Source organism: Meriones unguiculatus, chromosome 2 (assembly GCF_030254825.1).
Source record: "Meriones unguiculatus strain TT.TT164.6M chromosome 2, Bangor_MerUng_6.1, whole genome shotgun sequence".
Taxonomy (NCBI): domain Eukaryota; kingdom Metazoa; phylum Chordata; class Mammalia; order Rodentia; family Muridae; genus Meriones; species Meriones unguiculatus.
The window spans coordinates 34,643,128-34,667,310 of NC_083350.1; the positions used below are offsets into that span (position 1 = coordinate 34,643,128).

The 24,183-nt window shown below is 40.2% G+C and overlaps 1 pseudogene; it reads right to left on the reverse strand.

The window, feature by feature from the left end:
• Positions 1-414: 414 nt before the first annotated feature.
• On the reverse strand, positions 415-23,924 carry LOC110559894 (small ribosomal subunit protein uS2-like; annotated as a pseudogene).
• Positions 23,925-24,183: the final 259 nt, after the last annotated feature.

A 24,183-nucleotide genomic window follows, 5' to 3' on the forward strand; every position in this document is an offset into this window, starting at 1 on the left:
CCTTAGATGAACTGGGACATGTTTCTACTTCTGCCGTTTTCGGAAGCAGATTATGTAGAATTCATTTTAATTATTTTCTAAATGTTTGGCAAAGTCACCAGTGAAAACATCTGGTCTTGGTGATTTAGAGGGGTACAATTATGAATTCAATTTCTTTAATAGTTACAGGGCTAGTGAAATCATTTGTTTCACATTGGGAGAGTCATGATCACCAAAGAAGTTCTCCGTGTCAGGTTTGTATCAAGTTCTTCCTTAGATTATCTTTTTAACATCTGTACAGTTGATAATGACATCTATTCATTTTTTAAAATTCCCAATTATAGCTATTTGTGTCTAGTCAATTTTTTTTTTTTACACCTCAGGAACTTTATTTTCCTTCCACCTTTTTGCCCTTTGCTCAGGTGTGTGCAAAGCTCAGGACCACTCAGTGGTGGCTCCAACCCACTCGGTGGCCTGCGCTGTGGGAGCTGCTGACCAGTCCTCAGTGGCCGGCTGGGTGCTCCAGTCTTCAGGAGGGACCTGCTGGATGGCATAGAGGGCCCCTGCATACACTCAGACCAGTCTGCCACCTCTGGCTGAGAGGCAGTGAGCTCAGGAGCTGGCCCAGTCCATTCACCCTAGAATTCCTATTTGGTCAAGGCTTTCTCAGCAGCAGCCTGCTCCTCCTTCTCAATCTCCTTTTGGTCTCTGTAGAAGTAAAGATCAGGCATAACTTCTCATGGGTGCTCATGGGAGATAGTGCCACACATAAAGGGTACTTCCCGGGGCTAGCATCCACCATATCAGACCCACTGAGTGGCAAAGTCCACATAGTGCAGAGAGGAATCTGCTGCACAGAGCGATGATGGGCAGGTTGACATAAGAGGCCTCCATGAGGGGCTGGTGGTCAGCCTTGGGATCAGTCACCACTAGAAGCCGTGGCTCCCTGAAGGCTGCTTGGATCTGGTTAGTGAAGGTCCCGGGTATGCAGCAGCCAGTAATTGGCGTGGCTCCAGTGGCAGCAGCAAACTTCAGCACAGCTCGCTGGCCAGTGTTCCTGAAGATGACGCTGACATCAGCGGGGTTCTCAATGGCAACAATAGCTCGAGCAGCAAGCAACAGCTTCTCCCAGGTCCTCTTCAGATCAATGATATAGATACCATCACGCCTCCTTTTGTGGATGTATTGCTCCATCTGAAAGTCAAGGTTGGTGCCACCTAAGTGGATTCCTGAGGTGAGGAATTTGAGGACATCCTCCTCCTTCATCTGCAGGACATCAAGAGCTCCAGAGATTGTGTAAGTTTTCCCTTTAAGTTATGCTGGGAATCAAAAACAACACAATATGCACCTGTCCTCGGGCAGTGCAGAAAAGCTCTTTTTTTTTTTTTTTTTTAATCAGTATTGGTGGTTAATTGTATGTGTCAACATGACAACATGACTGACCCACGATGTCCCAAATTTCAGTAAAATGTTATTCTGGATATTTCTGTGGTGATATTTTAGAGTGGGAGTAGAATTTAAACTGCTGACTTTGAATGTATCAGTTTGTAATCAAAAATAGGCAAATTTGTCAACCAAGAAAAGGCTGAAGAGGATAAAAGCTGACCTCCTGAACCCTGGGGAATTCTGCAGACGGGGGCGCCTCACACTTGAACTACAGCAGCCAACTCTTCCCCTAGTCCAGCCCGCCAGCCCACTCAGCAGTTTCGCGGTCACCATTTTCTATAACAGTGTAATCCAGTCCTTTTAAATCAATTCCTTAATTTCCCTTCCTTAATATGAATTGCAGTGGTTCCGTTTCTCTGGAGAATCCTCCCTAAAACAGTCAGCCTTGCTAAAAGTGTCTCATTTTCTTGATCTTTCCAAAGAAGTCTTTGTTTCATTGATTTCTCTCTATTATTTTTCCGCTTGCAGTGTCATTGATTTCTGTCATAGCTGCATCTTTCCTTCTTACTTGGGGTTGGTCTCTCTCTTCTTTTTCTTGCTTTTCAAATAAGAGCTTAGGTGACTGCTATGACACTTGGATTAGTGTGGTCAGTTTCACACTGATTTAGCTGTGGACCCAAATTTTGATACCATGTATGCCATATCCTTGCTCAGCTCCAGGGACTTGGACCTGACAGTGAGGGAATGAAGACAAACACAGACAGACAGCTGGGATCACGTGGACTGGACTGTCAAGTGGAGAAAGCACAGAACACTGGAAACACAGCATGTTTATCACACAGTTAAACTGAGACACAGGGACACCGCATACAGCTGAGCAAGGAGGCAGGGTCATTCCGTACAAATAAACAGAAAGGCAGCACTTACGGTGTACAGCTGGTTCAAGGAGACAACTTAAGCTAATCTCAATTGAAGAAGTCTCTACAAGGGATCTGTCTTCAGACTGTAAATATCCAGGGGAGAAAGCTGTTGTGGCTATTTTCTGCACACAAAGTCAACATCTTCACATTGAACCAGAAGGGAAGGCGTTGCCATTTCTGTCTGAGACTCATTCCTGGGTAGAAGGCTTTGCCATTCCTCCATGAGTCTGAGGCTCTAAGATCCTTGACATGCCATGCCCACATCAACAGCACACAGTGACCCAAGACTTCATTCCCTCATGGCAGCCTCGTCTTTCTACACATGTGCTTTTCTTGTCATGAATTTACATGTGTCCTTTTACTTCCTTGTTACTGCTCCTTTGGGTCAAAGATTACCTAAAAAACCTTCTTTAGTTTCTAAGTGTTTGGAACTATTTTCTTTTTGACAAACTTATCCACACTGTGATTCCACTGGGACCATAGAACACAGTATAGAAATGTTCAATTCTTTAAATGAATTGAAGTCTGTGTTTTATAGCCCACACAGACTATGGTGTGGTATGTGTGGCTATATATCCTATCAGCCCTAGAAAAACTTACATATTCTGCTGATGTTAGGCAAACTCTCTCTATATTGACCAAATAGTGTTATATGCTAGTCTTGTTTTAGTTCTTCTATAGCCTTGGAAAGAGAGATTGATTTCACCAGTTCACCTCACCTCACTTTACCTTCATCCACATACATAATGGCTGTCCTCTTTACTTACAGCATCCTAGGTTGTGTTATAGCTTGCCTCACCATCAAGCATACCTGTGAAAACAAGATGGCAGCCTCTTATGTACATTCATATTCCTTCTTTCTTACTGATACTCCAGAGTTCCTGGTCCTGCTAATTCTTTCCTTGGTTCATCTCAGGCCTCTAGGGACATAAATACTGAATCTTTCATTTGAGTTCTACGAATTTTTCTCATTTTTCAAGGTTGCTTTGGCAATTCAGAGCTACTTCCAGTTGTGCATGAAGTTTTTTTTGTTTGTTTTTGTTTTGTTTTTTTTTGCATGTTTTACTTTTTATTAGTATTCATTCTTTGTGAACTTTATTTTTTAATTTTTTATTTATTATTTATTTCAATTTATTCATTTTGTATCCCGGCTGTGGCCCCCTCCCTCATAGCCTCCCAAACCCACCCTCCCTCCCTCTTCTCCTATGCCCCTCCCCTAGACCACTGATGGGGGGAATACTTTCCCTTATATCTGACCCTAGCCTATCAGATCTCATCAAGGATGGTTGCATCATCTTCCTCTGTGGCCTGGCAAGGCAGCATTCCCTGGGGGAGGTGATCAGAGAGCCTGCCACTGAGTTCATGCCAGATTACAGCCTATGCTCCCCTTACTAGGGAACCCACTTGGAGGCTGAGTCTGTGGGCATGCATGGTCTCCATGCATGGTCCTTGGTTGGGGTATCAGACTCTACAGGGCCCCGAGGGCCCAGTTTTGTTTGTTTGTTTGTTTGTTTGTTTGTTTGTTTTTGCTCTGTTGGTCTCCTTTTGTAACTCCTGTCCACTCTAGGTCATTCTATCTCCTTTCATAAAATTCCATGCCTGCTGCCCAAAGTTTGGCTATGAGTCTCAGCATCTACTTTGATACCTTGATCAGTAGAGTCTTTTAGAGGCCATCTGTGGTAGGCTCCTGTCCTGTTCTCTGTCTTCTCCTGCTTCACATGGCTATTGCCTTTGTCCTTCTGAATGAGGATTGAGCATCTTCGCTAGGGTCTTCCTTGTTGGTTAGCTTCTTTAGGAGTACAGATTTTAGTATGTTTATTCTATTTTATATGTCTTATGAGTGAGTATACACCATGTGTGTCTTTCTGTTTCTGGGTTACCTCACTCAAGATGACCTCTTCTAGTTCCCACCAGTTGCCTGCAAATTTCATTATTTCCTTGTTTTTAATAGTGGTATTCCATTGTATAAATGTACCACACTTTCTGTATCCATTCTTCTGTTGAGGAACATCTAGGTTGTTTCCAGATTCTGGCTATTACGAATAGAGCTGCTATTAACATGGTTGAGCAAATGTCCTTGTTGAATAGTTGAGCATATTTCATATATATGCCTAGAAGTGGTATAGCTGGATCTTGAGGTAGCACTATTCCTAATTGTCTGAGAAAGAGCCAGATTGATTTCCAGAGTGGTTGTACAAGTTTACATTCCCACCAGCAATGGAGGAGGGTTCCCCTTTCTCCACATCCTCTCCAGCATATGTTGTCACTTGAGTTTTTGATCTTAGCCATTCTGATGGGTGTAAGGTGAAATCTCGCGGTTGTTTTGATTTGCATCTCCCTGATGAGTAAGGACATTGAACATTTCTTTAAGTGTTTCTCTGCCATTCAGTGTTCCTCTATTGATAATTCTCTGTTTAGCTCTGTACCCCATTTTTAATTGGGTTACTTGATTTATTGCTTCTTAACTTCTTGAGTTCTTTATATATACTGGATATTAGCCCTCTGTCAGATATAGCATTGGTGAAGATCCTTTCCCAATCTATAGGCTGTTGTTTTGTTCTGATGACAGTGTCCTTTGCTTTACAGAAGCTTTTCAGTTTCATGAGGTCTCATTTATTGATTGTTGATCTTAGAGCCTGTGCTGCTGGTGTTCTGTTCAGGAAGTAGTCTCCTGTGCCAATGAGTTCAGGCTGTTCCCCTTTTTTTCTTCTAACAGATTTAGTGTGTCTGGTTTTATGTTGAGAGCTTTGATCCACTTAGACTTTAGTTTTGTGCAGGGTGATAAATATGGATCTATTTGCATTTTTCTACATGTAGACATCCAGTTAGACCAGAACCATTTGTTAAAGAATCAATAAAGAAAACACAATCATAGAAAACCCTGGCACTGGAGAACTTAGAGAAGAGATCAGGAACCACAAAGGTAAGCATCACCAACAAAATACAAGAGATGAAAGAGAATCTCAGGCACTAAAGATACAATTGCAGAAATTGGTACATCTCTCAAACAAAAATTAAAATTGGAAAAGTTATAAACATAAAGCATCCAAGAATCAATGACATCATGAAAAGATGAAATCTAAGAATCATAGAAAGAGACAAAAAAGAAGATTCCAGGCTCCAAGGTCTAGGAAATATTTTCAAGAAAATCATTGAAGAAAATTTTCCAAAATTAAAGAAAGAGATGTCCATAAAGATATAAGAGGCCTACAGAAAAAAAAAAAGGAGGCCTACAGAACACCAAACAGACTAAACCAGAAAAGAAACTCCTCATGTCACATTATAGTCAAAACACTAAATCTATAGAACAAAGAAAAGATATTAAAAGCAGCAAGGGAAAAAGGCCAAGTATCATATAAAGGCAGATCTATCAGAATCACACCAGACAGAAACTATAAAAGGCAGAAGGATCTGGTCAGATGTCATGCAGACTCTAAGAGAACACAGATGTCAAAGCAGACAACTATACACAGTAAAACTTTCCATCAACATAAATGGAGAAAACAAAATATTCAATAACAAAACTAAACTTAAAAAATATCTATACATCAACCCAGCCGTACAGAAGATACTAGAAAGAAAACTTCAATCTAACGAAATCAATTATGCCCAAGAAAACATAGGACATAGATAACTTCACAACAACAACAACAAAAAAAATCAAAGGAAAACAAACACACAAACACGCTAAAACCACCAATTCCACAATAAAAGTAACTAACATTCATGGGTCACTATTATCTATCAACATCAATGGATTTAACTCTCCAGTAAAAAGACACAGGCTTAACAGAATTTGTGCAGAAACAGGATCCAACATTCTGCTGCATCCAAGAAACACACCTCTGCAACAAAGACAGACACTACCTCAGAGAAAAGGGCTGGAAAAATGTTTTTCAAGCAAATGGACTCAAAAAACAAGCTGGGGTAGCTATCCTAATATCCAATAAAATAGACTTTCAACCAAAATTAATCAAAAAAGATGAGGACACTTCATTCTCATCAAAGAAAAAATTCACCAGGAGGACATCAGAATCCTGAACATCTATGCCCCAAATATAAGAGCACGTGCATTCATAAATGAAACATTTTTCAGCTCAAATCACACATTGATACCAATACCTTAATAGTGGGAGAATTCAACACTCCATTCTCACCAAAGGACAGATCATCTAGACAGAAGCTAAATAGGGAAATATCTACATTTACAGAGGTACTAAATCAAATGGACCTAATAGATGTCTACAGAACTTTTTACCCAAACTCAAAAGAATATACCTTCTTCTCAGCACCCCACAGAACTTTTTCCAAAATTGATCATATGGTCAGACACAAAGCAAGCCTCAACAGATACAAGAATATAAAAATAATCGCTTGTATCCTATCAAACCACCATGGACTAAAACTAGAGCTCAACAACAACAGAAATAACAAAAAGTCTACACACAAATGGAAACTAAACAACTCTCTACTCAACAACAGTTGAATCGGGGAAGAAATAAAACAAGAAATTAGAGACTTCCTAAAATTCAATGAAAATGAAGGCACAACTTACCCAAACTTATGGGACACAAGAAAAGCAGTGCTAAAAGGAAAGTTCATAAGTGCCCTCAGAAAGAAGACATCTCATACAAGCAACTTAATAGCACACCTGAAAGCCCTAGAAAAAAAAAAAGAAGCAGACACACCCAAGAAGATTAGATGGTTGGAAGTAATCAAACTGTGCATTTTCTCTTCCCCCCTGCCCCAAGCCTCCAGGATCACTGGGTGCCTTCTGTAGATCTCTCTGGGGGAACTATGCATCCTAACACAGAGTGCATGCACTCAGACTGTTGCAGCATTTTGTATGTTTTCAAAAGTCAACACAGCTTTCCTTGGGTACGCCTTACATCTATCTGTTGTGCACACAAAAGATTTCAACTTCTCTTATAGACTTTACATGCTAAGATGTACATATCGGCACGTATGGATAATCTTATTACATAGTTGTTTTCAGGATACATCTTGTCACTTCCCCCCTAAGTTTTGCTACTTGTGTCATCTCAACATTATTAAATTGTGTGTGTGTGTTGTGCTGTTAGTCTACATATTTGTTTCTGTAACTGAATGTATGTAATATACATGGCAGCTTTTTCTCAATTGGATAAAATATTTTCTTTCAAAGCTATACTCCCTGAGTTTGTTAATGGCCCCAACTATTTGTACACCAGTATTTTGCAGAATACCTTCTGCCCTTGTTTCATTTCTGTTGCTGTAATAGTATACTCTGGAAAGAACAACCTAAGTAAGAAATGGTTTATTTTAGCTCACAAATCCATGCTACAGTCTATCAGTGCGGTGAAGTCAGTGCAGGGACCTGAAGCAGTCACTCACATTCACAGTCAAGGGCAGAAAGGGATGGATGCATGCTGAGTATTCAGTGGTACCCTATAATTTTATACAGACTGGAACTCCAAACCAGGGAATGGTTCTGCCTGCCTGTAGGCTGGTCCCATTCCAATCAGGCAACCCACACAGATGTGTACACAGAGCAGCATTATCTAGGCGGTGCCTTGTAAGGAATTTCCTCTCTTCCCAGGTGAGTCCTGGCTACACCAACCTCACAGGTACAGCCAGAAGACACAGCACTCTCAATGAAAGTCTGCTTCTCACTTTTCTGCTCTTAAAACCTGCTGTTTTCAATAGTCCATGGAGTGGCCTTCCTACGTACAGATTGAACCATGCCTGTTTTTAGGAAAAATAAATAAATAAATTATAACTATTTAATCTAAATATCCATTATGTTAATGTTGTTTATCAGTGTTTAATTGGTTTTATACATCAGGCTACTTTCTATTCTTGACTTTATAATGTATGTTATATAGATTACATAGCATATAATTTTGTGAGTTTCATGTTTACACATTAAAATTACAATATTTTAGGCTACAAAAATATTTATTGTTTTAGGTCTCTTATGTTTATTTTGTAGCTCTTACTTTCTCTCTAATTTATTTTAGGTTCTCTTTGTTTACATTGTGTTATGTTTCGGCTTATTTCCAATTTTCATGGCCCTCACAAGTCTTCTACAGCATTTTACTCTTCTGTGCTCCTTCCAGCTATGTCTTAATTTAATGACTATATTCTAAATTTATAACGTACAGTTTGCTTAATCATTTCTTTTTTCCCATTTTTTCAGGGATTTAAGTCCTTAAGCATCTAAAATATACTGCTGTATTAAGTCTCTTTAAGAAACATATCTGAAACTTTTAACGGCTTTAATTCACTGAGCACTGAATCTTACCTGCGGTTAACTACTTCTGTGAATGTTTCTGTTTTGGAAGTTATAGTCCCCTTTTTCTGAGACATATTAGTATCTAGACTCAACTTGCCTGGTCTGTGCGTTTTTTACACTGTCCCATCAAGCACTGCAAGACATATTAGAACTGTTGTTTTTATGTCAATTGCAAATGTATTTGTGTATTTTGGCATATTGTTGTTACAAATGATTTGAAAAATGTCTCTTCTTTTCCTATGAAAAAGGTAACTTTGTTCTCTGTGCTGCTGGACCTGGGCATACCACTCGAAAATGTACTTTCACCATATCTGCCCTCAAATTTCTCATCTCATGTGGTCTATCTTGTGTGGCTACCAGGACCAAATGGTCTAGATGGTGAGAATAGCACCCACCTCTAGGTCAGCCACACATCTGACCGTGCTTGTTCTTTGGTTTTTCAACATCTTATCCACTTCCAATCCAGGTCTCTACTGGTTTCCACTCAGTTTTTAAAAACTGACTTATGCATTCAATTAGATACATTATCCATTTTCCAACATATTTTATAGTAGGATGATTTTCACTATATTTAAATAGATGAATGGTTTTATTAGGTTGCTAAATTTTGTTAAATTATTTTATTTTGAATTTATCATTTTCATTCTACTTCATAAATAAAACAGGCCCAGAATTTCTTGTTGTTTTGTTTTTGTTCTTTGAGACAGGGTTTCTCTGTGTAGACCAGAAAGGCTGGCCTCACACTCAGAGATCCCCCTGCCTCTGCCTCCTGAGTGCTGGGATTACCACCATGTATCACCACACCTGGCTCAGAATATTTCTTACACTTTTCATATGGTTTTGAGTCTTTGTTTGTTTTATTTTGGGTTTGGTTTGGTTTGGGTTTTTTTTTTTTTGAGGGGGTTTTGTTTTGTTTGTGTTTGTGTTTTTGTTTTGTTTTGTTTTTGAGGAGGTTTCTCTGTATAGTTCTGTCTGTCCTAGAACTCAATTTGTAGAGCAGGCTGGCCTTGAACTCATAGAGACTCCCCTGATTCTACCTCCCGAAGGCTAGAATTAAAGGTGTGCACCACTTCCACTGGGCTCCCCTTGGTTTTGTAATCAGGGTTATGAATTGGGTGACTTTCATATTTTCCTATTTTCTAAAACAAGCTACATAATACAGAGGTATTTCATTGTTCAAATTTTTGCCAAAATACTAATATCAATATTCTGGATCTAGGGAGAGGAATGGGGTCTTTGGTCTTCACTGATGCTATCTTAAATGTTTTCTCTTAATACCAGTTTTGATATTTTCAAACGTCAACTATTCCATTTATGTTTCCAGTTTCATTCATAATGGTATTGTTGTTTAAAAGACTTTTTTAATAAAATAAATTATGTATGTCTGTGGGGGGGGGTCAGTGCACATGAGTGCAGTTCCTGCAGAAGCCTGAAGGTGCTGGATTTCCTGCAACTGAAGTGGTGATTCATTCTAGATGCTGGGAATCAAACCCAGGTCCTTCGTAAGAGCAGTCTATATGCTTATCCCGGGAGGCGTCTCTTCAGCCCCATTACTACTGTTTTAAATCATACACAGATTGTAATTACTTGGGTTTTTCCCCCTTTCCTCTAAATTCTAGTTGGTCTATATGAGTCTTGCTATAGATTTATCTCTCTGGAGTGTTTTCAGATCTACTCTTGCATTTGTTCTCTGCTTTAAGGGTTTAGACATCAAATACCAGTATCAGCTCCATCTAGACATGTTGTTTAAAAAGATGTCTCCTAGAGTTATAAAATGCAAAAGTAGAGTAAAGCAAAGCAAGAATGTATTTTTCGCTGAAAGCCCTGGAGATTAGTGGTATCACGTTGCTATTATGATTTGTGGCTTCATTTATCTAATAACATTACAAGTCTGCTTTGCTTCCTAGACGATGTCATCATCATCATCCCATGTCTAAAAAAAAAAAAAACCCTCTTGCTACAGCACGTCCCCCAACGACTCCTCTATTGAAGGCTTGGTGCCTACTGTAACAATGATGGTGAAACTTTAAAAGGCAAGGCCTCACGGGGCAAGTAAATCCTTAAGGCACCACATTCAAAATAAATTAATAAAGTTCTCATGAAACCCAGTTAGTTAGAGAGATCCTTATAAAAAAAAGTAGGGCTGGCCAGGACTGTCTCTGGCACTCTGGTCTGCCTGGCACTTTCACCATGATGCCATCTACTGTGTGGTCGTGATTTGAGGGGCCTCTCGACAGAGGTTAAAAACATGATGCCACTTGACCTTGAACATTCAGCCTCCAAAACTATCAGATAAACAAATTATTTTATTCATATTTTTATTAACCTCTAGCATTTTGTAGAAGCAACAGAAAGCAAGCTATTATTCTTCTAGAACACCTGAAGCATCAAAGTTGCCAATGTAGCATGTGTATTGCAGAAGTCACTGCATCAAGACAAAGAGCACTCTTTTCATTATAAGTCAGGTTCCCATGTCCCCTAAGAAAGCAAAAACATCAGTTCTATGTCTGTTGATAAAACACATTCTGTGGGAAATATCTCTGTGCTTAATAGGTAGTCTTTCTTATATTTTGAGGGAGTGGGAAGGAGGGAGAGAGGAAGAGAAAAGGATCGCTGAGCAAACTTTGTGAAATTCATTTGATAGAGACAACAAAACTAAGTGCAGAACCACAAGATTTAGTGTTAAAAGTCACCACACAATCAAGTAATTCAGTTACTCTAAGGCTGCAATTGAGAAATCTGTAGTCTCGAGATTCCATGTGTGGGAGATGATACGCTGAGTGCCAGAGCTCTCTGGGATAGCTGAGTAAGCCGACTCTGCTTGTCTTATGGAAAGTTTACTGAGAAAGAACAACCATTTCAAACTCAGGTGGGATGGCAATGATGAAGAGGATGGGGACATCAAGAGAGGAACAGTTTGGAGGCCGAATCTCACAACACAAGCCAGATGAGAGAAACATGAGTTTGAGAACACTGTTTAAACTGCCACATGATAAAATAAGTCATTTATGCCATTTTTGTAAATCCGAGCCAACGCAGTTCCCACTTGTGTGTTAACACTCGCCCTGGTGAACGCAGAAGCGCTGCTCTCATTGATCTTCCAAGGCTGGTATCTCGGCAGATCTGGACGGTGTGGTGCAGAAAGGGGAGCAAACAAAAGCCAGCACTAGCATTGGTGTAACTACTACTGACCTCGGGTCGTATTTCCTATCCATCATACAACCACATTTTCAGTCTTCCAGGAAGGAAGAGGATGTAGCACAATGTCAGTTAAACCCAGAGCCTAATCATCAGTGGCCTTTAAACTCCAAAGCCAGCACTGATCCCCATGTGTGAAATGCAATTATGGAATTTGATTTCCTATATGTTGTAGGCACTGCAACTGTTTTAATTGACACTGATAAATATTTGTAATAACTTCTGTATAAATTAAAAATCAATGTCAATTTCAGGTTTCTAGGTAATTTTTTATTGAACAAATAAAAATGTGACAGGAGATGGACCTGTGCAAAGAGTAAAATGACACATGAAACAGACAAACGAAACACAAATCTGCCACAGCTCTCAGTTGTCCCAAGCACAGGGAGGTTGTGCAGGCTACAGGATTTAATTGACCTTAACGTTGCTTCAGAATTTAGGGATAGTTCCAAAATATTATGCTAGGTAGGAACCCCTTAATCATTTCAACATTTTTCTCTTTGCCTAACACCAGATCAAACCACTAACAAATCTTTGCTTCCTTCCCTCTTCTGAGACTTTTTTGTTCTGTCTTAAATGAGACCCAGATGAGCATAATGGAGTCCACTTTTCTGCAGGAAGATGATGAGGTGCCCCACATTAGGAGGTCCAGTATACAGACTCGTGTTCCCAGAGCCAGGCTTTGATTGCACTGGGCTATCCAGAGACCCCAGTATTCCTGAATGCACATGCCTGTGCACACACACGCACAAACCCACACTCCCGAGGAGCTGGGGAAAGGGCTGTGTTGACTCTGCTGTTTGCTTCCACTTTGCAGTTGGCATTTGTATAAATTCTTAGTTTCTTTCATCACCAGTGACAGGGACTTTGCTGTTGGTTTCTATATATTTCTGAGTACCAGGTGAATGTAAGACAAAGCCCTCCACAAAGCGACATACCCTCTGCACAGTGCTCACTTAAGCTTCTCTTCCTGTGCTGCTGACTAACGGGACTCCACAGACAGCCACTGCTCCAGATTGGAAGAGCTGTCAAAGCTGTTATTTCCTTTTCCTTTTCCATATTGATTTCATCAGAGACTGAACATATCAACAATTATGCCTGTCAAATCAAGATTTAAACTTCCTATACAAGTTTGAAAATATTCCCCTGTCGTCATCAGGCCATCTGTAGTCGGGTCCTCTACATAAATTCCTGTATGTATACAATCAGGCCCAGTGATTGACTATAGCAGCAGCATCTTAATGTTTGTTTTCTGGGGGATCTAACCCAGGTCCACATAATAAGAGATATGAAAGCCTGTTGCATTAGAAAAGAAATATAAGTAGATTGTGAAACAATAGAAATTGTGCTTGTGTGGATTGGGAACACTTATACAAAACTAATGTATAAAACTAATATATGGTCCAATGAATATACATTTGTACTCATGTCTATATATTCGTACACTCATGTATTGGGAGCCTGTAAGGCTCAAGCAACAGCACAGTAACATATTACATGCTGGCATTTTCTTCTCATGTATTCATATTCTCTAAGGTTTCTACGGTAATCTTGAATTACTTTTGTTATAAAGACATTTTTTAAGCTAGTATGAGAAGAGCTATAGGAAGAATACGTGTGCAACATAAGTCTCCCCCACACAGGCCCAGAATACCCAAGTATATATAAACAGAAGGAAATGTACAATTGTGTGTAGGTAAATATATACAAAGCTCAGGAAAAACAGAGTTGAGCCTGCAAAAACAGCAGCACTGACTGGAATCTCCACCCCCAGCATATTTATCCACAGCCTGGAAGGTATTTATATAAGCTTGCTGTCTGAGGCTTCCCATGTTACTTTCTTGCCATTTGTGCAGCCCTGGTGGCCCCAGCAGCGCTTCCTTTACAACCTCACTGCTGAGCATCTTCACCTTGCTCTGACACATAAATTCAAATGGCAGTGAATTGTAATTATTGGAGTCTTCTTCCCTAACAGCTAGAAAAGCAGAAAGCCACCGAAGTTTTCCAAATCCCCCTTTTTTTTTTTAAAGACAAATAAGGACCAGGAGAGAAAGAGGGGCTGGTTTAAAAACAAACAAAACCTTATTCCCTTCTTTCAAGCCAAAAGCACTAAATGGTAACTGCCTTGTAAATCTCTCCCAATTTGCTCCATGTAAATCTCAAACGGGAGTTCTAGTGAGCCCTCCCTCAGAAGGCGGATGCCAGCATGTTTATGGAATCCTTACTGGCAGGTTTTTCTCTGCAGGAAACTTCTCAGCTTCAGCTCCATTCTTTTGGGGTTACAAAAGGGATTTCAAAAGGCAGAAGCTTTTTTATATTAAAAAAATAAAAAGACTTTAGTTCAGATCATAATTATATTCTCACAAAGAAGTTGAGAAATGAGATTTTTTTCTTTCTTTTTTCTTTTTTTTTTGGTAGATCAATGGCTTTATGCAAGCAACAGCTCATGAATAAATCTCTTTTTAAAGATCTAAAATATGTCACAAGCTCATTATTAAAAATATATTCACATAACTGAGTATGTGGCTTTAAGGGGAAACATTGTGGTGCAGAAGCCTGAGCTAGAGCAGCATTCTCAATGATGGATCTCTTTATTTTTTTAATTATTGGGAAAGTACGTTTTGGTTAGATTAAAGGGAGATGTGTGAGATCACTTTTCCTGCAGATATTTCAACTGTAACGAAATAATGCAACACTAATCTGTAAGACTTTTTCAGTAATAGATGTTTTTCCTCAGTAAATCAATGCAAAGGCTAATTGGGGTGGAAGGTGACTATCTCTCGTGGTTATAAATACATTTGCATTGCTATCAATCTTTTCCACCACCAATGTTAAACGAGGCTGAACAACATAAAGGAAAGAGAAAGGAGAGAGAGAGAGAGAAAAAAAAAAAGAGGTTCAATGCTAGCACATAGTACATGCTGCCATCAAGTGGTTAAACAGAGAGTTGTCCTGAGAAAAATAAAGCTATCAACTGAATTGCTTACACCTTTAAATTTTACAGTGAATATTATTTGTAGTTTGACACTTATTTTTTATCATAAATAGAGGCCAAACGTAGCCCCTAGTCTTTTTTCAGATGCCCTGCATGTTGCAAAGTGACCCACAAGACTAAAAAAAACAATAATAAAACTCTGCAAGCTGCTTATTAATAAATGCTACATCTATTCCTCAAGCTTGTCTATTACATTGTCAGAGGTTGGTAACATTGACCATGGGTTGTTTCACAGAAAATCGTTGAACTCTATTTTCTTATATTAAAAATAAATTTCTGTGACAGTCTCAGCGCTGAATTCATACAAGTTTTGTCTTTATCATTTTCACCGTTCATTGCCTAAAACTCTGAAGTATGGGTTATGGTTGAGTGAAAAGCATTTCCCAAGAAGATATTAGACTGTGTAAGGTGTAGGTTTCCAGCTTACTAAACATAGGGCTGTGTGTCTCAAAGATTAATTATGATACTCACTCACTTCTACTTTTCCTAACAGAAAAGAAAAGTATGATACACAGGAAAGAACCACAAAAAAGTAATACTTAGTAAAAGGTTTACTTCTTTGTATTTTATGCCTATGAGTGTTCTGCCTGCATATGTCTATGTGTTCCGTGTGTATGCCTGATGCCTGCAGAGGCCTGAAGGGCACTCTGATCCTCTAGCACTGGAGTTGCAGATGGTTGTGCCTCCCTGTGGATTCTGGGAACCGAGGTCCATTGCAAAATCTGCAAATGCCCTCAATCACCAGGCCATCTCCCAGGCCCCATGCAGTACTTCTTAGTCAACAGATTTTCATGGTGTTCTGGAGAAACGAGTGTTTCTTTCATTTACATAACGGCAGATACACAAGCATTGAGTCCACACTAGGAGGCTCATTCTAAATGGTGCAGGCAATTAAACAGCTCATAGTTGCTCAATTAACACCCCACATATATATCTCATTGTCCATAGAATTTTAGGAAGATGAGCACGTTCTGAAGTTTGAGTGTGGGACGCGTCAAAGGATAGTCAACAGACCACCCAAAACAAAGTCCCTCAAAATTAGGTTCTGAAGTCCTTCTCCTGCATCTGTAAGAATTTCCCAAAGACACAGACCGGGAATGTAGATTTCTACAAAAATCCCTCGAGAAACCTTCTGTAAAATTATAGTTTAAGAACTACCTGAACTGAGTGAGAGCCTGGGGTGGGGACCTTTTCCTACTGTTCCAGAGCCGAGGTGAAAACAAGTGAGCTTTCCTGACCTCCAGGGCAAACTCCATCATCTCACAGTGTACTGATGCCGTGGCTTCTCCTTTAAGGTCTCAGTACCCTGACGTTGACACAATAGAGTCACTACCTGAGCTCTAGCATATGGGCTTTGAAGTGTGAAAGATAAGCAGTACAATGGTATTAATCAGCACAAATCGCCTTCCTGTGTATCACTAGTTAACCTCTGGTGGTGGTGGCAGCAGAATAAATTTTTCTTTCCTTTATTATAGATCAAATAAAACAAGTTCAAGAAATGAAACAGATGAATCAAAGTGTGATAGATTGCTAGCCAAAAGAAAGGCACGGTTCCTTTCTCCATTAGATGAACACCTTCTGATGATGTGACTGCCATCCCTTAAAACTGGACCAGTCACCAACCTTGCTGTGAAGAGCAAAATGCAGCAGAATTGATGCTCCGTGCTTATCTAGCTACGGCAGGCAGAAGCCTTGTGGCTTTTCGCCTCTTGGAATGCTGAGAGTATTACTCCATGAAGACACCCAAGATTAATGACAGCATAAACAGATGCCAGGACACACCTGCTTCAGCCTTCTCAGCTCACCCCAGCCATGAACAGAATTGCCCCATCCTCTAGCAGAATTAAAGAAGTAGTAAGTTATGATTAACTCGGAACATTGGGGAGTGCTTTGTTACATAACAACACATTATTAATATGGCAAAACAACTACAACCCTAAACCACAACACATGAAGAATCAACCACAACATTAAACCACAAATGCTGACAAAGTGCAGGGTAAAGAGGACAAGGACAGGAGAGCTCTATGAGAGACACGGCTTCTGCAGGACATTAGCAAAGTGAGACATGCGCCTCTGGGTGGGACAGACTGTGACAGAAATAGGCATCACTGGTTGGTGCCCAACTGGACCTTAACACATAAGCTATAGAACCCTCAGTCAGCCTCATTATATAGCAGAGTGGCAGGTGTAGCAAAGCTAAATAAGGGCATACATAGTAGTAAACTTTCAAGAAAGAAGTGATGGTTGAAATGGGGCAGGACTGATACTGTCAGTATTCCAGTAAGAAGTTTGCAGTGAAGCAAGGAAAAAACTCTACCAAAAGAGAGAGAGAGAGAGAGAGAGAGAGAGAGAGAGAGAGAGAGAGAGAGAGAGAGAGAAAGGAAGGAAGGAAGGAAGGAAGGAAGGAAGGAAGGAAGGAAGGAAGGTAGGAAGGAAGGAAGGAAAGAAAAGAGAGAAAGAAGAAAGGAAAGGAGGGAGGAAAGCAAGGAGGTAGGGAGGAAGGGAAGAAGGAAAGAAGGAAGAAGGAAGTAGGAAACAGACGTACTGTGGTTTCCTGTGAGCCAGGGAGGCCTCCTAACTCAAAGCTGGTTTTTATCCTTACTGGAGAGTTTTAGTGAAAATGTGTTCAAAAGCAATAGTGTAAAGTTCAAACTATCTGTTGCACTCCTATTAGACCTCCTCTGTACTATCTGTCAAATGGCTGATTCTAATGCACATTGAAGAGAAAAAATAATCATCTTCAGGCATAAGCAAAGATATTACAAACACCTGGGGTCACAGAATGTCTCCTTCTAAATTCTTTCTTTTTACACTTATAAAGTTGCCTCTAGCAACCTTAGGGTCAGGGGTGAAATATCTTCTTATGACTATTTGGTCAAGGAGGTTCCAGAAGCCTCCAAAACAGTAGGAACTCCTGTCATTCCTCTTATGCCCATCTGCACTATATGACAAGACCCTATTCCTTAAGATACCACACATCACATTTTGGTTACAGGATATAGAGAAATTAAATTGGGACTGAGCTGTAAGCTTCTTTCTTGCCAAGAGCTTTCATAATTCCAAAAGGATGTATAAAGCTGTGAAAGAAAAATCATCAAAAGTTTTACACGGCAATGAACAGTGAGAAGCTAGGCGCTATGATAACCACTAGCCAGGTAAGAAGTGTCCGCCTGCACAATAATGGCATCTGTGTGTATAACCAAATATCCTCTGCTTGGATTTGAGACCTGCTGCACAGGAGGGAACCCATACTGTGAACCAGGTCTTTAAAACCCATGGTAGAGGAGGTTACAGACTACAGGAGGGAACTGGACACGACTGTCTAGCTGAATTGGCATAGAATCAAACCATTTTCTAAACATTTGTATTTATACTCATAGAGAAATGCTACTCTCAGCCTTAACCAGCCTGTTTTTCCAGTGGACAGTGGTAAGTGGCAAGTAAGTCCTGAGCCCTAAGCACAAGAAATTCAAACTGACTCTTCTTTTCCCCAGAAGCCATCAAGTGTTGGTAGCTCACCAGTTATGGGCGGGAGCTTGTGAACTCCTACCTACTCAGTGTTAGCATGATGGTTGCCTTACTCTTGTGAAGCCAACCACATGCAGCAGTGTTGCCATGTCCAAAAGATACAGTTTCACTTCTGTTCTCCTTCTGGTTCTTACAACCATTTTGCCCCTTCTTCCAAGATGGTCTCTGAGCCTCGGGAGGCAATATAAAGTAAATATCCAGTTTAGGTCTAGGTTTGTATTTTCTGGGAAGCCAATCATGCCTCCCCCAGTGGATAGCCCCACACTGGGAGCCACAGAGAGGGGTGTGGAGGGCTAAGGAGGGGTAGATCTAAGGGAAGTTCTGGGGGGATAGTGAGAGATGGATATGATCAAAATACATTCTATGAAATTCTCAAAGCATTAATTAAAAACAACCTGGGATTGGTCCTTGGGCTCCTGGCCCAGGTGGACTTCTCTGCAGAGAACATCCTCCCTCATGCTCTAGGAAGCTGAAAAGTATTCATCTGGACAAAAGCATCTAAGGGCTCTAAGGCTGCTACAGATGGAGACCTTCCAGGGAACAAGGAGATGGTGCACTCACACCAGCAGAAAGACACTCGGTATGCAGGGCTTCCCCCTGACTGCTGACTTGCCAAAACAGGACCTTGTAATAAAGGGATACAGGACATGTTGAAAAAAGAAGCCACTAGCAATGAAACAAAGTAAAAAATGTTAGGGAAAACAAAACAAAACTTAGATGGTCACAAAAGTACCAATGAGTATCCAGGAGAGAGAAGAAACACAAAAAGGTGAATACATCAAAAGGACTGGCCAAGGAACTTGAACCAAGGGCAATCATGATTCCCAGTGAAACAATACTATGGGCAATGATGCCAAAAAAGCACAGGGGGAAACCAGGTAAATGGGAACTGCAGGAACAAAGTAAATATCATCAGGAACACATGATTCCAGAGAAATTTACAGAGCAAAGATCCAAGGAGAGACTCTGGCAAGCTTGAGCCAGCAGCTCTGTAGGAAAAGTGTGAGAGGCCTGAAAACAGGCAAAGGAGTTTGAAAGGGTTGCAGACATCATGAGCCTAGCCATGCTATCTGAGTCCTATTAAAGTGAATAGACTTTCATGAGAAAGTCTCAGAACACAGTGGAAGTGAACATAGTTCTAAAACCATAATAAAGAAAATATCTGCCTATGACGCCCTTTTTGAGAAGTCAAATAAGGAAAAATAAAGCACTTGTAAGTTTTAAAGTAAATGAATAAAGCCTGGGCCTGGGGCTGGGGTTGTGGTCCCAGTCCATAGAGTGTTCAGTCCATAGAAAGTCCCAGTCCATAGAGAGCTAGAATGCAGGAAGGCCTGAGTTTGATCCCCAACACAAACCCAAGCATGGCAGTGCACACCTTCACTCTAGCTTGGAGGAAGTGAAGCCATCTTCTTAGATCAGAAGTTCAGGGTCATCTTTGGCTACACAGCTAAGTTGGAAGCCTGCCTGGAATATATGGGATACTGTCTCCAAATTGAATAAAAATAGTCAATAGTGCTAAAGGTGAGAAGCAACTGAAATATGTTCTTAAAGAGAAATACTTATTAAAACCCTAAAGAAACTATGTCATATAGGAGGCAAAACTCCCACCCCCACCTCCCAAAAAAAGGAAAAAAAAAATACAGAAGACTACAACACAAATAAGCAGGGGAATGGCACATAAGCCTGGCATAAAATGAAATTTCTTAAGTAAAATAAACTTTCAAATTTATAACTCCTCTGAAACAAAAGTGTCAGTAAGATATAATAGGATTCAGGAAAGATCAGAAAACAGAGGTAAACAAAGTGCTGTCAGAATCACACTGTAACTTATACGCAGCAAGGTTATATTAGAGGCAGTCAAGGAAAACAAAACCATGTCTGAAAACGTTAAAATATTAGAAAACATTCTATTATTCAGTCAAAGAAAATACAACATGTGTATAGTCGGCATTACCAAATAAGAAACAGAAACCATACGTACTGTGAGTGCTCAGAGGAATAAATGAGTTCAGTTGATTTATATAAGTGATCATTTAAAATTAAATAAATAAGTGAGTAAAATTTGGTGAATCTATTATGAGCTCCCAGAAGTATTTCTAATTAAGCTTTAATACAAGAAAGAAGAGACTATAGTAGAGCCTATCCACTAAAGCGGACCTGCCAGGCTTGGGTCAAGAGCTTGAGACAAATTTTAAAATGGTGTACAACTAAGAAATGCTGCTCTCTTGGTTTCTTCTCATAAAATCAGCACAGAATCATTGACACTGCTACGACTCATGTATAAAACGTACTGTAAGATAAGTCATTTTACAGAGTATTTGGAGGGAAACCACATTTAAATAGCCCACATAGGCTCAAACATTGAGCATTGTCTGGCCAACCATGTTCAGTAAAGACCAAAGCCCTTCTCTGGTTTCTGGCCTGATTTATTTTTCAAAGATCTGTTAACTCTAGGGCTGGTAAGCTATTCCAATTCATGGCTAATATCGGTTATCTTGTATGGACATAGACTCAGATTTAATTTGATTTTTAGAAACAAAGCAATGAGACATAGCCTGCTCTCAACAAAACTTAGGAGTTTTGTGAGGAGATCTGTAAGGGGATAAGCTGTAGAAACAGGCAGGCAGAAGAGACTCTGAGCAGCCAAGATGCATGCACTTCTGCAAGGAGCTCAGGGGTCAGCCTAGGTGGCTCCTCGCCTGAGCTTTATGCTGAGGCAGCTGCCTTTGAGTCACAAATGTTCCTATAAACAACCCCTCTTACACACTCTAAGTAAGATCAATCAACTCATTGTTTGCCAAGTTGCACTTTTGTGGAATCATCACTTAGGTCTGTTGATGGCACCTTGTCTGGAGTAAGTAGGCATTTGTTCACGTCCCCAAGAAGCCATTTTTGTGCCAACAGCTCAACATTCCCAGTAGACCTTTCTCTTCAGCAAGCATTCCCATTTGTGTGCAACAGCACAAACATATCAGGGGCAATTATGAAAATCAAGGACAAAACACAGCAGCACCACAAACAAAGCTGCTCTCCTGTGTCCTTACATCTGGTATATGGCTGGATAATGATCCAAACGGGGTCACACAGTGATCTCTGCAATCTATCAATTTCATTTATATGATGATAGGAACTTAGGTTGAAATTAAAGGAACATGATCTAGAATTAATTGAGACCTTATCCAGGTAGGGCCTGTTGTGCTAGCTAATTTTCTGTCAATTTGACACAGCCAGGAGACAGCATTGCTCCATGGCCTCAGCTTCACTCCCTGCCTCTGGATTCCTGCTTTGGGTTCCTGTCTGACTCCCCTCAGTGATGGAGTATGACCTAACAGTTGTAAACTGAAATAAACCCTTTCCTCTTCTAGTTGCTTTTGGCCATGGTGTTTTATCATGGCAGTAGAAAAGTAACTAAGACACCTGTGGTCCTACGTATCTTCTAAAGAAACAAGTTAAGAATTGAGAGGGAAGAAAGGCTAACATGAACATAGGAGCACTGGCCATAATGTAGTGACATACTCGGAAATACCATCATTTTCCAGATGCTGAAGAAAGGAAGGGACATATTCTCCCCTAAGGCCTCTTACAGTAGAAACCATACCCCAAGCCTACCTCCAGGACTGTAGCTTCACAAAACTGAACAGACTTCAGACTGTCTGACCCATAGTAATTGCAAATAATAAATGCATGCCATATGCTACAAGTCTTATAACTGTTACAACAGCAATTGGAAAACCAATCCCTATCTCCCCTTACCCAGAATGCTTGGTAATGTCACTGAGCTTTTCTATAGCTAGCCAGAGTGTTAGACTTGTCTAACCGTTGTTTTACCTTTCTACTCAGATTTTGAAATCCATGCCTTTTAGGCCAGAAAAAGAAGAAAAAACAATAACAAACAAACAAAAAACCATGTGGTGACCTCAGAAAAAACATGGTGCACTTATCATGTTCCAAACACTCGCTCACATGACCCAGTAAAATTCTTTTTATGAGTCTGAAGAACAGGTGATAGGTTTCTAATCTCTTGCAAAAATCAAAAACAGGAGCAGAGATTGGCAAGCTTCCCTCCTCAAACTATAAATCCCCCTAAAAGCTTCCTCCAAGTTCTGCTACAAGAAAAAGCCCTTTCGTGGAATCAATTCAAAGTATCCAGTGACAGATTAAAAATAATAATAAACATTTGTTTCTTTTCTACTTTAAGTATCACACACTATCCTCAGTGTTTAAGGAAAAACACACCTTTGCTAAAAAGGACCTATGCTATTTTTCAACAAGCTATCTTGTTGATGATGTTTTTAGCTACTCATTTCAGCTTCAGGAAAAGGGAATTCAGGCATTTATCATAGTCCTTCAGAAGTCATCCACATTTCTGCTGAATCAAGCATGAAATCACGCTGCATGTTGCATTCAACCAAAACCTATCTACCCAGCTACCACATGTCACGAACTATTAAAACAAAACGAGAATTGGTTTTTCAACCTAATAGTCTACCTGAAAGTCTCTCTTAGGCAGTTCTGACCTTTACATTATGAATTCCACTTTACTGTAAGCACTTACATTGCTGTTACTGCTTAACATGGACTCTTCGTTAGATCTTCCCTAACAATTTCCAACCGTATTTATTCATGCCAAGCTCTTGCTTAACTGCTAGTCACAAATGCAGCAGTGTTAGCCAGGGCAATAACATGTTCTGTTATGTCAGAATTGTGAAGGTCAGACCAGTTTCATGCAAAGAGAAATGACATGTTTTGTGTCTTTGGGCCATTCAATGTAATTTAAACATGCTTCTCGTTGCTTGAATTGGGACTTTCCCCATTCATCATTTTTCTGTTTTCAACTTGTTCTCCCCACCCTCTCACCTTTGCCTTTTTAACTGACTAATGGTATTTCTTGTGCTCTACAACTTAAGAGAATTTTGTAACATGTACAGCCATTTAAATTTTAAGTCAAAAGTAGCCTTTTTAAAATCATTAAAAAAAAGTCACATTTATAAAGTGGTTATGCCAGACCGTGGTGGTGAACGCCTTTAATCCCAGCACTTGGGTGAAGAGGCAGGCAGATCTTTTGAGTTCCAGGCCACCCTGGTCTACAGAGTGAATTCCAGGACAACCAGAGCTAGCTATACACTGAAACCCTCTCTGGGTTGGGGAGGAGGAGTTATGCATGTTTCTTTAATCAAGAATTTAATCTCTTGGGTAAAATAACACTTTATTCTGTATGCTATTTTGAGAAGTCAGATGATGGCCCAAGGATTGCTCATTGGGCTTCTACTAAGCTGTTTTGGTAATCCCCTAAATCCAATTAGGACTGTATGTGCATGGGTGTGGGCCGTGTACTAGCAGGAACATAGCCAAAACAACAAAACAAACCACAGCGATTCTCTTTCCCCACGCAGCTACCCAGTGCCAAAAATGCCTCATTAAGAGGCGGGGCCTTGTGAGCACCACTTGCCTCAATGCTGGAAGTTTGACATCTTGGGGCCCACAGCAAGACAAACCCTGTGGCTGGGCGAGTTGTAACAAAGTTGCCCACCTCATGGCAGCTGAGAAACACAGAAGGGAAAGAGCAAAGGCCAAAAGACATCTTTTCAGGCACATCACAAATGATCCACGTCCCAGCTAGCCCCCAACTCCTAGTCCCCATCGCCTCCCAACAACGCCATCACATTACAAAAATCATCAAAGGACTGATCCATTCGTCATGTCCAATTCCTTCAATGTCTACTTGTTTCCCGCACTCTATCACCTTTAGCCAAGGCCCCAAAAACATGAGCTATCAGTAGATATCTCAAACTCAACAATAAGAACAAACAATAAGACAACCAGGTAAATTAAAATTATTATGAGACTATGTGACTACAATGATATTAATTTCCATAAAGCATTCCATCCATTGTGATCAG